Raw genomic sequence first — 14,858 nt, forward strand, 5'->3', positions numbered from 1 at the left:
ATAATAAGGTTGATAAAAGAGAGCCGTTCCATGCAAAACTATATTATTCAAACATTACAATATGTTTGAACAAGATAGTTCTGCAAGAAACGAAACTCTTTCATCAAACTTATTGAAAATCTAGTTGCTTAGGAGGGGTGATATTTTTTAGTCATGACCTATAATTATATTGCTTCAACTTATAATAACTTAACTTATTGAATGATAAAAAAAAGGATGAATAAGTATAATTGAATTTCAATTTTGAAAAAAGAAACAGTTAGCTTAAAAAATCTAGAATTTAGGTATTTTGTATAAAATATATTTTAAAAATATATTTTAAAATATATATTTATATTTATATATATATAAGTTAAAAGTTAAACTAAAATAAAATATAAAAATATTATATAAATAATAAATTAAAGAGTATGGATATGACACAAATTTGTAACAAAATAAATGCACTAATATGAAGTGACCTGAAAGGTATACCAGAGATAGAAATTTAAAAAATAAAAATTAATGTATAAATTAATTTCTTATTTCTTGCTCGTTTTCCCGGAAAATATTCTATAAACCTCAAATTATATATTTATTAATTTCTTTATCTCGAAGATTTCGTTCATGAATACAGCATAGACAACGTCACATAAGAAGATGAAGCATGGAACAAATCGTCCCGATTGGTTAATAGATTCTAGTATTGTTGTATTGCTATTTTGTTAAGGCTTATACTTTTTATATTGTTTTATACTACTTTATTTTGGTCATATGTTTTTCACATTGTTTTGCTATGTTCATGAATACAACATATACAATATTACAGAAGATAAATCATTAAACAAATCATTAGTTAAATACTGTTTTTATTATTTATGCAGTTTAGATAAAAAAAAATTATTTAAAAATTATGTTTTTTAAATATCTTTTATTTTATTATTATTTAGATTTTATAATTAATATTATAAAAAATAAATAAGAATTATTTGATTAAATTTTTGAAATTAAAGATTAAACTAATATAACTATTAAATTAATAATATTTATAATAATTAATCAATTTATAATCATAATCATAATAATAATAATAATAATAAAAGTTAATTAGTGTATATATTAAAATAAATTTATTAATAATAGATAACTATTTTCCTAAATAAAATAAAAGAAAATAATATATTATAAACATAAGGTTACAGGTTACGAATCAATCCGATATATTCTCTCTTATTTCTAAATAAATAAATCACTTTATTTTAGTTTATTTTAATTATTGATTATGCTTAGATAAAATATAAAATATTCTAATATTTTAATTATTTTTACTCTATTTATTTCTCATTAAAATTACAATATTTTTTTATTTAATTTCATCAATCATTATAATATTAAATTGTTTATTTATTATAAAAAAAAAATTATAACTAAGGTGTTATTCCAACTGCAATCCTTAAACTAATAAGCTTATTAAAGAATGACATTAATCTAGGCCTTTTTTCACCCATTATTCTCAAAATTTCAGTTTCTTCAAAACCATACAAAATATTAACAAAATTAATTATAAAGTCAAATAACTAATTCCTAAATAATCTAACTAATTCATAACTAATCTAACTAATTTTTTTAATAAAACAAATTAACTAACTTTCTAAAATAAAGACTAACTAACTTTTCAAAATAAAAGCTAGCTAAATTTTAGAAAAACTATCTAACTAAATTTCTAAAATAAAAAGAAATTAACTTTCTAATTAAAAAATTAATTAAAACAAGGGAAGACCAAGTCTTATACCACTTTAAGATTTGTTTAGACAAATTTTATAAAATCCAAGATCAAACATTCAACTAGAAATAAAAAGTTTATTAAATTATCTATTTTATCTTATCTAGGCTCATGTTTTTCTGTCATTATCAAAATTTAAAATAAATTATATCTATCCTATTTTCTTTTCTAATATTTTCTAAATATAATAGAATTTTAGAATATTTAAAAAAATAGATTTATCTCGAGATCAATCTACTCTCAATCAAAGAAAAAAGATTAAAACCATAGAAGATCTACTTCTAAGATTAAATCATATCAATTTGTCCCCTCAACAAATCTAACTCCCTTATCTCTTTTTCTATTTTCCATTCTTATTATATTCATTTTATGTTATATAATAGATAAACTTTATTGTAATAACAAACTAATAATAAGCATAATCAAAAAACACTTATCACTGAAAGATATTACATAGATTATTGTGCAATACGTTTATGTAATATAAACGAGATTTTCAAAATTGAATATCACTCATATTTTTTTCCACATATGTTCTAAATATTATAAAAGTTTAAAATATAAAAAAAATATTCAAACATATTTTCTTTACTTTTTCCATGAGAATGCACTTGACTATGTTTTTTAGTCAATTTCAAGAATATGATGATGAAGATCTTATAACAATGTGTGAATGATGGGCCGAGACTAATATGGCAATAGATTGTTACTTCTTTTCAACTGATTTTAAGGAGTTATATGACACTATCTCTATATTATTATTGTATGTTATCTCTGTTAACTAGCACCTCTGTGATCCAAATGCTGACAAGATATTCAAGGCACTTTTAGGAGTGAAATATGTGAAACAAGGTATCCATGATGTGTTCATCTATGGAATGATATTTTGGGTGCGAGAGATGTGATGCTTGGTTATGGGGTAGCGATGTTCACTCCTTCATGAATACTTAGGGGGTGGGGAATTCATTATATGTATCTAATAACTTGTTTTATGATTTGGGATTATTCAAATAATCAAAGAGTCAATTATATCGATCTAAAACCTGCACGGGTCAATCAATATATTAGAGAACATTATTTTTGGTCTTCATCTCTGTGGTGAAAACTATCACCCTAATAATGAAAACGGAATAAAATCAACCGTAGTGGAATGCAGAACAATAACGTAAAAATAACAAAAAACAAAATAACGACACAAGAATTTTACCCAGGTTTGGACCAACGATGTCATACATCCAACTTTTGGAGAATCGATTCAATAGAGTTATAATAGGGATTACAAACTCTAATTTTCTCTGTTTGTTATAGGTTTTAGTCTACACTATTCTTCTCGTTACAATTTATATATATATATATATACTTTTAGAATATAACTTATTAAAAACAGTTAAATAATTTAATTGGCCTTTATTCTTTCTTGAATAATTCGTAGCATGAAGTATGGGCGTAAAAACGAATTTCAGTAAATTCAAATGTAAATTAAACCTGTGGAAAACTTTCCCTCTATTCATTAAAACTAAATTCAATTGACCAAACAACCCAATATTGACTGACTAGGATATTTCTTCATTAATAAAAAAAATTAAAAGTCCAATTCAAATTAAAGGTCAATGGTAGTTAGGATTTGCAATTTATCCATGCATGAATTTGTTTACTTACAAAACTTCAAGCAAGCAAATCTTTATTAATTTCATAAACACATGCCATTCATCTTTTTTATGTCTGCTATAATGATTGACCCAGTAGAGATCAATAGGGAAATAGAAGGATCAATCTGCAATTACACGGATTAGGGCTAGGAAAAGGGCCTAGAAGAAAGAAAATTGTGAATGTGACAGGAACTAGAACTCTAAATAAAAAAAAACAGATTTCAACTCTAAATTAAAGGCTTAAAAAAATGGATTAGATAGAACTATAGAAGATCCTCTTGGAGACAAATTCAAGGCCGAGTTAATACGAGCAAAAAAGAAGACTTACAAAAATGGAATAAGGTTTTTACTCTTGTTTTCTAGAAACCCAACAAGTAAGTTGTATAATCGATCAATTTATCATCCACAATAAAATAATAAGCTTGATCAAAGAGAGCCGTTCCATGGAACACTATATTATTCAAACATTATAATATGTTTGAACAAGATAGTGCTCCAAAAAACGAAACCCTTTCATCAAACTTATTGAAAATCTTATTGCCTATGAGTTTCATATTAATAATATTGTTACAACTTTTAATTTATAGAATTTAACTTATAACTGATTAAGAAAAAAAAGGATGAATATGTTAGAAATTAAAGTAATGATAATGATAATAATTAAGGAGTCTTTAGTTGTTAAAGAGAGCCTCTTGGATTGTCCAAGACTCTTGATCTTATCTAGTAATGAGACTCTTCATGTCTTTTGTTTAATGTCTTAGTTATGCTTTATTTTATTTAAGGATTGTAATCGTGTTCTTATTTACATCAATTTCAATAGACAAATTATCATTTCAGTTTTGCTTTTCATTATCTAGAGTTTCTATTCACTTTCCAATATAATTCTTCACTGTTCGATCATCGAGGTCCTGGTTGTGACTTCGTTACATGGTATCAGAGCTTTGGTAATATTGTTGAAGAAGATATCGTTGTTATTCGATATGGAAAGTGGTGGTCGTGTAGCTGGACTCGATTTGGAGTTGTTAAACCAGTCAAACTACCGGATATGGAAAACTTGTATGGAATCGTACCTGGTTGGGGAAGATTTGTGGGACATCGTCGTAGACGATGATGATGTAGCTCTTGAGGATGTTGCTGAAAATGCGGAAGCATCGAAGAAGCGGAAGAGACTCAACGCGAAGGCAGAATTTGTGTTGAAGAGGTCAATCTCCCACAATCTGTTTGAGCACATCATCGGTTGTGGATCTGCTCGTGAGATCTGGGAAACGCTTGATCGTCTTTTTAATAAGAAGAACGAGGCTCCTCTCCAGATGCTTGAAAACGAGTTGGCAGCCGCAAAGCAAATCGGATCTGTCTCGGAGTTCTTTCTTAAGGTAAAGAACATATGCTCAGAAATTTCTTTATTGAATCCAGATGAGAAAATCTCAGAGGCTCGAACAAAGAGGCATATTGTTCGAGGACTTCGACCCGAATATACACCATTCATCACCTCGATTCAAGGTTGGGCTCAACAACCTTCACTCGAGGAGTTTGAAAATCTCTTGTCATCTCAAGAGTCGTTGGCCGCACAAATGGCTGGAATGAGTATAAAGGAGGAGTCGAACAGTGCGTTGTTCGTGAAGAAATCGAGCTGGAAAAAGGGAAAGTCGAAGAAGGAAGAAACAGGTCAAGATTCTTCAAATACTCCTAAGAAGTCCCTTAAGTGTTTCAGGTGTGGCAAGACTGGACACTTCAAGAGAGACTATCGAGTAAATTTGAATGGAAATTTTGCTGGTTCAAATCTCGGAGAAAAGTCTAACCAGCGTGTTGAGGAGGACTGGGACAAGGCTTTTCATGTCGACGTGACGACTTCGAAGGAAAAGAAAACAAAGGGTTCTCATGGTAAACAGGAGATCGATCAAAGGTGGATCGTCGATTCAGGGTGCGGACATCATGTTACTGGAGATGACTCTGTGTTCTCATCGAGTCGAGTTCATAATGGGGGCGGTGGCATCGTCACGGCAGATAACTCGGTTCACGAAGTTAAAAGGGAAGGATCAGTTGTCATTGAAAACGATAAAGTAGAACCTATTACTCTGAAGAATGTCTACCACGTTCCAGGAATTCAAAAGAATCTCTTCTCGGTTGCAAATGCTGTAGACGCTGGAAATTTAGTGTTGTTTGGTCCAAATGATGTGAAGTTCTTAAGGAACGTGAAAGAAATCAAGGCGGATGTGGTCCACACTGGAACTCGGGTAAATGATCTATTTGTCCTTTCAGTTTCAAATTCGTACATAGAAAGGGTGAACGACAAAAGCACCTCCTTTCTATGGCATGCAAGACTTGGGCATGTCAATATGACTAAGCTTAGTGTTATGTCTCGAAAGAAACTTGTCGAAGGTCTACCTGAAGATCTGAGAATTGAGGAGGGCAGTGTGTGTGAAGGATGTCAATATGGGAAGGCTCATCGACTTCCTTTTGACAACTCTGTATCGAGAAGTAAGGGTCCTTTGGATCGAGTTTATAGTGACTTGATGGGACCAACTCGAACTGCCTCATACTCGGGAAGTAAATATATGCTGTTGTTTGTGGATGATTTCTCCAGGTTCACTTGGGTGTACTTTGTGAAAGAGAAGTCTGAAGTGTTCTCTAAATTTCTCGAGTTCAAGGAGACGGTAGAAGGAGAACAGGAAAGGAAAATTCGAGTATTGCGGACAGACAATGGTGGGGAATTTTGCTCAAAAGAGTTTGAATTGTTTTGTAGGCAAAATGGCATAAAAAGAGAACTCTCCTGCCCTGAGACCCCACAACAAAATGGGATAGCCGAAAGGAAGATTCGACACCTTACAGAGACTTGTAAGTCTTGGCTGCATATGAAGAATATACCAAGGCAGTTATGGGCAGAAGGCATGAGTTGTGCTGCTCATGTCATCAATCGAGTTCCGCTTAGCCCAAATGAGTTCAAATCTCCATTCGAGATGCTTTTTGGTTTTAAGCCAAATGTTAAACATTTTCGAGTTTTTGGATCTACTTGTTATGTCCATATTCCAGACTCGAGAAGGAGCAAATTGGATGCGAAGGCAGTCAAATGCGTGTTTGTCGGCTATGACCAGAGAAGGAAAGGGTGGCGGTGTATGGATCCATCAACTCACAAATGCACTGTGTCAAGAGATGTTGTTTTCGATGAAATTTCTTTGCACTATATGAAGGATGTTGAAGAAATTGTTCAGACTGATCTTCCCATTCCCACGTCTACGGAAAGCTCCTGTAGTAATAATAGTGACAGGGGGAGCCCTGACTTAGCTCAAGATACTTCATTCGATGAAGGAGCCAAAGGTGAAAGGTTACCAGGAAGTCCACATCAGGAAGAATCAAGTCAACAACAGAATGGGGAATCTCGACCAAAAAGGAACATAGTAAGACCCTGTCGATTCAGGGATGATAATTTTGTAACAACATTTTCTTGTTTCTTGGCAAACGCAATAGACGACGAGGAACCCACTTCTTATAATGAAGCAAAAAATGTCAAGGAATGGGTGACAGCAATGGAGGAGGAAATGCATGCTCTCAAGAAGAATGAGACATGGGACGTTGTTCCGAAGCCTCCTGATACTCAACCAGTCACATGTAAGTGGGTGTATCGAATCAAGCGAAAGGCTGATGGAAGCATAGATCGATACAAAGCTAGATTGGTCGCTCGAGGATTCTCACAGAAGTATGGAGAAGATTACGAGGAGACATTCAGCCCAGTTGCGAAGATGACGTCAATTCGCACTGTGTTGGACTTAGCAGCAAGTTCTCGATGGAAGTTGTGGCAATTGGATGTCAAGAATGCATTTCTCTACGGAGAACTTGATCGTCCAATATATATGGAACAACCACCTGGATTCGAGAAGACTGATGGTTCCCAGTTGGTCTGTAGACTTAAGAAGGCACTATATGGATTAAATCAAGCCCCACGTGCTTGGTATGGAAAGATTGCGGAATATCTTCAATTTTGTGGATACAAGGCTTCAGAATCTGACTCAAGTCTGTTTATAAAGAAGAGTCAAGGACAGATGGTGGTGGTGCTTCTTTATGTGGATGACATAATCTTGACGGGCAGTAACTATGATGAGGTTGCTCGTCTACAAGATGAGCTCTCACTTCGGTTTGAGATGAAGAAGCTTGGTGAACTTGGAACCTTCCTTGGTCTGCAAATCGAAAATTTCGATAAAGGGTTGTTTGTATCGCAGATCAACTACGCAAAGAAGTTGGTAGAAAATTTTGGTATGACTAATGGAAAAAAGAGCTATACTCCTCTCGACGTAAATCTTAGACTTAGTCGAGACGAAGGAACATGTCTACCAGATCCTCGTCCTTATCGTGCTCTTGTGGGAAGTTTGATTTATCTGACTATAACAAGGCCTGACATTGCTTATGCAGTTGGAGTGGTGAGTCGATACATGCAGGAGCCAAGGAAACCACACCTCGAAGAAGCGAAGAAAATTTTGAAGTATATTAATACCTCGCTAGATATTGGTCTACTATATGAGAAAGATGCAAAATTTGTCCTGCAAGGATATGCAGATGCTGACTTTGCTGGAGATCGAGACGATCGAAGGTCCATATCTGGGTTTGTTTTTCTTTGTGGAAACACTAGCATATCTTGGAGTAGTAGGAAACAAGGATCGGTATCCTTGTCTACAACAGAAGCAGAATACAAAGCATCAACTCACGCAGCACAGGAGTGCATATGGCTTCGTAGACTCTGGGAGGATTTTCATGTCAAGTTTGATCATCCAGTTCCTATACATGGAGATAATTTGAGTGCTATTAAATTGACTTCAAATCCTGTGTTTCATGCGAGGACAAAACACATTGAGTTGGAGCATCACTTTATTCGTGAAAAAGTACTAAAGGGAATCATTGAGATGGTTGCAGTAAGGAGTGAAGACAATGTTGCTGATATCTTCACAAAAGCACTTCCTAAAGGTCCGTTCGAAAATCTACGATCTAAGTTGGGACTAGTTCATCGGGAATCACTTTAAGGGGGAGTGTTAGAAATTAAAGTAATGATAATGATAATAATTAAGGAGTCTTTAGTTGTTAAAGAGAGCCTCTTGGATTGTCCAAGACTCTTGATCTTATCTAGTAATGAGACTCTTCATGTTTTTTGTTTAATGTCTTAGTTATGCTTTATTTTATTTAAGGATTGTAATCGTGTTCTTATTTACATCAATTTCAATAGACAAATTATCATTTCAGTTTTGCTTTTAATTATCTAGAGTTTCTATTCACTTTCCAATATAATTCTTCACTGTTCGATCATCGAGGTCCTGGTTGTGACTTCGTTACAGAATAGGTATAATTGAATTTCAATTTAAAAAAACAGTTAGCCTAAAAAATCGAGAATTTAGGTATTTTGTATAAAATATTTTTAAAAAATATATATATTTATATATATATATATATATATATATATATATATATATTAAACTAAAATAAAATATATTATATAAACAATAAATTTAAATTAAAGAGTATGGATAGGACAGTAAATTTGTAATTTGTAACCAAATTAAATACACTATTATCCTATTATCTCTATTATGATAATATGAATTGAATTAATTGTTTTATTTATAAATTTTTTAAATGAGTAATAATAGGAAAAGAATAAAAAAAATTAATAAAATTTAGAACTATATTAAATTAAAGATATATAGAATAAAATATAAAACTTATTAATATTTTTTATTTTGACTAATTATTTTTATTTATTTATTTATTTATATGTTTTTTAAATGAGTAATAAAAAGTTAGATTTATTGAATTGATAAAATAAATAAGAATTATTTGATTGAGTTTTTGAAGAGAAAATTGAAATAATATTATTGATTGAATGAATAATCTTTATTTAGCCTAATTAATACTAATTAATAGGAGATAAATAAATAATAATTAATAGGAGATAAATAAATAATTTTCCTTATTTATTTAATACTTTATCATAAAAAAGAATAAAAAAAATTAATAAAATTTAGAACTATATCAAATTAAAGATACATAGAATTAAATATAAAACTTATAAATATTTTTTATTTTGACTAATTATTTCTTTTTATTTATTTATTTATATGTTTTTTAAATGAGTAATAAGAAAAGAATAAAAAAAATTAATAAAGTTTGCAATGTCCTAATGGTTAATAATAGAATACTTAAATTTCTTAACCATCTCCTTAAATATTTAATCTATGCAATATGTTTCAACAAAATTGCTTCTTATTTTTCCTGTCCTACACATTTTTTTCTTTTGAGATTTTCAAAATTGAATAGCGATCGTGTTATCTTTTATCATGTTTTAAATACTGTAGAGGTTTAAAATATAAAAAAATAATAGCTAGATAAATCTGATCCAAATCTAAAAACCGTCAATAAAGATGATAATAGAGATGGTGGGCGATTAGAAAATTGCCAAGTTTAAAATTTTCTAGAAGTTTAACCATGTGTATTTTTTTTAATTTGTGAGGAGTGTCAATTTTTTACTTGATCGAAAATTTAAATTTAAAACCGAGACTTTATAGATGACTTAATAAATTACCACCCCGACGAATTCAGGAGAGATTGTGGTTTTTAATGGGAAGTCGCCATATGTCTATTTTGATTTTTTTCAACCTTACCACTACAGTTTTTTTATAAAATTAAGAAAATAATTTAGACGTGTACACACCACAATTAGAGATTACTTCGAGTTCTACACTTGATTACTTGTGGAAAATTGCAAAAAGCAACTATATCTCACAACGACCCTTGGGTCTCTACAAAGTCAATTTCGACATTTTAAAACATAGTTTACGCTTTAAATTTTATATTTTCTTGTTGGCAGATAAAAGTTCGGATTTCCTTAGTTTAAACCTTATAAATTAGCTAATTTGACTTTTTGAATTCAAAAGGCTAGTTTTTCCTCCTTGCACATGTCCCACGGTTTGAATGATTTTAGGAGGCTCCATTTCATCATTCGGTTGGATCCGATTGGGCCTTCCGTCGGGATAATAGTTAGGTTGAATCCATGCATTAACTTTGACTTGACCTTGAATTGACTTTGAATTGATTTCAAAGCTGCACTTGAATGACATTTTCTTGATTTCTCGGTTGGATCCTTATTCGGTCATCCGGTCAGACTCTCACCTTTTGGTTTCTTTCAAGAACCCTACAAAAATGCAAAATTGTTAAATAAAAATCAATTGTAAAATCAAACAACTAACTCCTAAATAGCACCTAACAAACTAACTAACAAATCTATTCATTTACAAAATTAATTAATTAATCTCTACACTAAACTAACTATCTAAAAAACCTAACTAAGAACTTTTAAAAATTTAAAAAAAGAAGACCAATCTTATACCCCCTTTGGATATAACTTTATTTTCAAAGAATGCAACTAATTAACTAATCTAATTTCTAAACTAATTAAAAAAGCTAGAGGAATAAAAACGTTAATCATATTTATATTAATATTCAAGATAATTTTAATTTTAAAAAAAATCTTAAATAATTTAAGTATAATAAATCAATCATTATTGGAATCTCAATTGCTCTAAAAATAATTTCCCATTGAACTCGTATGTTAATTTTGAATTACAATAAGTTCGAAATTTATTAAAAATATAAACTATAAAATTGAATTGAAAAATTAATATATACCTAATAAGTTATATAAAAGATTAAATTTATGATAAACAAAAATTAGTATACACCTAATATAAATATATATATGTAAAATGTTATATATAATAGTTTTTAATTAGATTTTGTTTAATTTTAATTTACTTTGTTAAATTAAATTAGTTTGTAAATAGGATAATATAAAGATATATAAGAATTGTTTTGTTTTTTTTTTATCTTTTATCATTTTCTAAATTAGGGAATTAGTTAGATTTTATATAAAATAAACTTATAGTTAGTTCACTAATTCAAATTAGAGATTTAATTTGTTTGTTAGCATAATTAGGTGTTAGTTAGAATTTTATTTTAATTAATAAAAGTTTGTTTTTATTTTGTAGGGATGATGTGAAATTAAAAACACACCAATAAGTGATTTCATAACCAATATTCAAGAATTCCAAGATTCATTAATGATCCAAGAAGTGATGAAGAAGACCAAAAGATCCACTAACGAAATGATATGCCTAATTTCAAAATAATGAAAGTCGTTAAGTTCAAAATCAAGTCAAAGTCAAGTCAATGCATGAGTCCAATTAAGGGACTCAGCTGGTGACCCAACCCAACAACCGACCCAAGTTCCAACGATGAAGAAACATATGTACCCTCCTAAATTCTTATAAGCATGTCATGAAGAAAAGTGATGGGAAGCTTGAATTTCGAAATTCAAGAAGTGTAAACCAATTGATTAAACCATGGCATAAAGTTAGTTATTAATGTGCTTTGGGCTTTTCCTTCCTAACTCTCCTATATAAATAAAAACCAAAATTCTCATGGTACACCACTTAAGGATCCAAAAATATTTTCACTCTTTGTGTCACTAGGCTGCTCATATTTGCTCCCATCTACAAAAACCAAGAGAAATACCAGCCATGGTAAGGTTGTGTCTAAAGTTTTTGTTTAAGATTTTCGGTTAGTTTCTTTTTTGCAATAAAAAATACCAACTATTGTGGGTTTTGTTTAAAGTTTTTTCTTAAGATTTTCGGTTAACTTCTTAAAATATTAATATAATTTTACTTAAAGTTTATTGGAGATGACAAACAAAATCAATTACTTATTAATTTGTCTATAATAGAATAAGGGTTTTGAAAATTAAATGACTAATAAACCAAATGAAAAAATATATATTTGAAATTATTGATATTAATTATTTTGATAAGATGTGAAACTCATATAGAAATGTTATTAAGACTATTTTATCCTTATAGTGACATAATTTGATTAATTTGAAAGGGATTAATCACTTATAGACACTAATTTACACTCCTAATTTTTATAATTTATATTTTGAAAATGAAAAACTATTATGAAATAATTGAATTTTTAAGAAATAATTAATTTCAGATTTTAATAAGTTAAATTGTGATAATTTGGCTAAGTTAGTACACTTAATATTTTTTTATTTTACTTAGAATATTTAAGTATTTTAATTATTTAAATCACCTTAGATAATATATATATATATATATATATGAAAAATGTTATATATAATATTTTTTAATTAACTTTTGTTTAATTTTAATTTGCGTTAAATTAGATTAAATTGGTTAGAAAAAATAGGATAAGGTAAAGAGATATAAGGTCTTTATCATTTGTTAGAGAATTAGTTAGATTTTATATAGAAAAGTTAGTTAGTTCATTAATTCAATATAGAGAGTTAGTTAGTTTGTTAGCATAATTAGGTGTTGGTTAGGATTTTATTTTAATTAATAAAAGTTTGTTTCTATTTAGTAGGGATAATGTGAAATCAAAAATACTTCAAGAAATGATTTCATAACGAATCTTCAAAAAGGTCAATCCATTAATAATCTAAGAAGTGATGATATTTTTTTAGATTTAATCATAACTTATAATCGTATTGCTCAAACTTTTAATTTATAGAACTTAACATATAATTGTATAATTGAATTTCAATTTTGAAAACAGCTCTCTCCGCTTCAGCTGCTGCGCGCGTCCTCCCACCGAGGAATCCAGCTGTAGACCCTCGACCGTGAGAACAAAGAATAGCTGTAGCGGTGCTTGTTCTTCTGCATTCCAACGCTTCTTCAAGGCTTCCGACGCTCTCTCCGCTTCAGCTGCTGCGCGCGTGTCCCACCGAGGAATCCAGTCAAGCCTTGCGATCTTTGGATCTGGAAACAGAAGCTAGTACCGGTCAGTCCCCGGTCCTCCTTCTTCGAATGGGATTTGGAAAATATATACTCTTAGTAAGGAAAGGAATAGATAAGGTGGATGGATGACCGGAAACTTATTGAAGCAAAATTAATAATTTACTTGGCATGGCGGACTATTTCTTCAAGAAATTAATAATAAGCTTAAGCTTGATAAAAAACACCCTTCCTTGAGATTTTACATTATCGAAACATATTACATAGTTTTTATGTTCATGCCTCGATAACATAAAACCTCAAGAATCGAAATTCTTTCATCAAGCTTGCTCTCCTCTCAATGTGTTGTGTTTGTGTTTGAATAAAAAAACTAATTGTATTTTAATTTATATAACTCAATTTTAACTAATTATGAGAAAAAAAATGGATAGATAGTTTAATTATTATTATATTTCTTTTATTTACATCCCATAACTTTCAAATATTTTGAGAGAATAATAGATAAATATTAATAAATATAGGTATTTAGTTTATAATATTTAAAAAAAAAACATCAAATTTAAAATATTTTCTTTTAAACTCAATATATATATATATATATATATATATATATATATATATATATATATATATATATATATATATATATATATATATATATATATATATATATATATATATATATAATAAAGTAGAAAATAGATATAGAGATAAATGTCAAAAATATAAAAATAAGAAAACAAAGGTGAAATTACTAATTTTTAAATAGTTAATATAATTTATTGATTATTTTCTTACTTTTTTTTAAATTTAAAAAAATTAGAATTTTAATAAAAATTATCTATTTAGATTTTGTTTTAGTAATAGAATATAATTATATAATTATTATTTATTTTGATTTTGTTTGAATTATGATCATTAAATAAAACAAATAAAATATTTGAAAATTTTTATGTTAAACTCAATTTAAATAATAATAACGATTATTATAAAATAAACAATTATTTTCTTATAACATTATTTAATCACAAAAAAAAATTAGTTACTAAATCTCTCTCGCATTGACTTGAGGATATAGTCATCAAAGTAAATATGTTTCAACAAGATCGGCTTAAAAATTCAAACTTACATAATATAATATAATGAATATGTTTCAATATTATTTTATCTTTAAATTAATTAATATTATTTTATTATAAAATGAAAGATTATTTACATTAAAATAATTCGGATTTCCTTGTTTACACATTACGAATTAGCTAATTTGATATTTTGAATTCAAAATGCTAGTTTTTCCCTCCTTCTCATATCTCACAATTTGAATGCTTTTAGGAGGAGGCTCCATTTCATCTTACGGTTAGATCCACTGGGTCACTAGTTAGGTCCAATCATGTTGTATTCATTAATTAACTTTGACTTGACCTTTAATTGACCTTGAATTGAATTTGAATTGAATTCAAAGCTGCACTTAAATAGAATTTTATTGATTTCTCGGTTGGACCTTTGTTCAAGTACTTCGGTAAAACTTTTCATTTTTTTTTCAAAAACCCTACAAAAATGCAAAACTTTTGACTAAAAATCAATTATAAAATCAAACAACTAACTCCTAAATAACAACTAACTAACTTTATAAAAATCCCTAGCAATTTTAATAATTAA

This window comes from Impatiens glandulifera, chromosome 1, assembly GCF_907164915.1.
Source record: "Impatiens glandulifera chromosome 1, dImpGla2.1, whole genome shotgun sequence".
In the NCBI taxonomy this organism is placed as follows: domain Eukaryota; kingdom Viridiplantae; phylum Streptophyta; class Magnoliopsida; order Ericales; family Balsaminaceae; genus Impatiens; species Impatiens glandulifera.